Source organism: Chrysochloris asiatica, unplaced genomic scaffold (genome assembly GCF_000296735.1).
Source record: "Chrysochloris asiatica unplaced genomic scaffold, ChrAsi1.0 scaffold00014, whole genome shotgun sequence".
Lineage (NCBI taxonomy): Eukaryota > Metazoa > Chordata > Mammalia > Afrosoricida > Chrysochloridae > Chrysochloris > Chrysochloris asiatica.
This window is the reverse complement of record NW_006408532.1, coordinates 3,632,503-3,633,611: the sequence shown is the minus strand read 5'-3', so window position 1 is coordinate 3,633,611 and position 1,109 is coordinate 3,632,503. Positions and strand designations below refer to the sequence as shown.

At 42.5% G+C, this 1,109-nt stretch overlaps 1 protein-coding gene across 4 annotated transcripts in view; it reads left to right on the top strand.

Annotated features, from left to right (window-relative positions):
* MAPKAP1 (mitogen-activated protein kinase associated protein 1) overlaps positions 1–1,109 on the top strand; it is a 432,218-nt gene that overhangs the window by 63,508 nt on the left and 367,601 nt on the right. The window contains exon 2 of one of the 4 annotated variants that reach the window (XM_006834769.1): positions 1,025–1,032. The exons of the other annotated variants lie outside the window; for them this stretch is intronic. The gene's annotated coding sequence lies outside the window, so the exon portion shown is untranslated. The remainder of the gene's footprint in view (positions 1–1,024; positions 1,033–1,109) is intronic. 4 annotated transcript variants of the gene reach the window in all.

The window sequence follows — 1,109 nt, the reverse complement described above, 5'->3', positions numbered from 1 at the left end:
CTTGTTCTTCCATTCCCTTCCCCCTCTTGTTTTTTGCCCCCTCCCCAACACCCAAATTATCCTGTGTATATTCCCTACCCTATGCTCCACCTTCCCCTCCCTCCCAACACCACCACCCCACATCCTGGTAACCAGCAATGAATGCCTCTCTCCCCATTTAGTATGGGTTCTTTTTCTTAGTCTTTTACAGTAGTGGCCCTATGCAGTATTTGTCCTTTTGCGACTGACTGATTTCACTAAACATAATGTCCTCAAGGTTCATCTATGTTATGTGGTAACTTACAGCTTCCTTGTTGTTCTTTAAGATAGCATAATATTCCATTGTGTGTATGTACCACAGTTTGTTTATCCATTCTTCCACTGATCGACACTTAGCCTGTCTCCATCTTTTTGCTATTGTAAATAGTTTGCGTATATCTACTCATGTTATGGCTTGTATTTTTTGTTGGTGAATACCAAGTGGAGGAATTGCTAGATCATAAGGTATTTGTATTTCCAACCTTCTGAGGAAGCACCATATTGCTTCCCAGAGAGGTTGTACCATCTTGTAATCCCGCCAGCAATGCAGGAACGTCCCAGTCTCTCCACATCCTCGCCAGCATTTATTGTCCTCTACTTTTTTGGTCTTTGCTGTTATTGCTGGTGTGAGATGATACGTCATTGTTGTTTTTATTTGCATCTCTCTAATGGCTAGATCAAGAGCCAGTGATACAACGAGGAGTTCCATGGTGCATTGAAGGAATTGTCAAAGAACAAGGCACCAGGAATTGATGGAATAAAAATTGAAATCTTTCAAGAAAGTCAAGTGGCATAGGAGGCACCCACTCATCTATGCCAAGAAATTTGGAAGACAGCTGTCTGGCTGATTGATTGGAAGAGATCCGTGTTTGTGCCCATTCCAAAGAGAGGTGACCAACGGAATGCGGAAGTCATCGGACAATCTCTTTGATATTCCATGCGATTCACATTTTACTAAAAGTAATACAGAAACAACTGCAAGCATACATTGACAGAGAACTTCCAGAGGTTCAAGTCGGATTCAGAAGAGGCCGTGGAACGAGGAAAATCATTGCTGATGTCCGATGGATCTTGGCTGAATGCAGAGACTA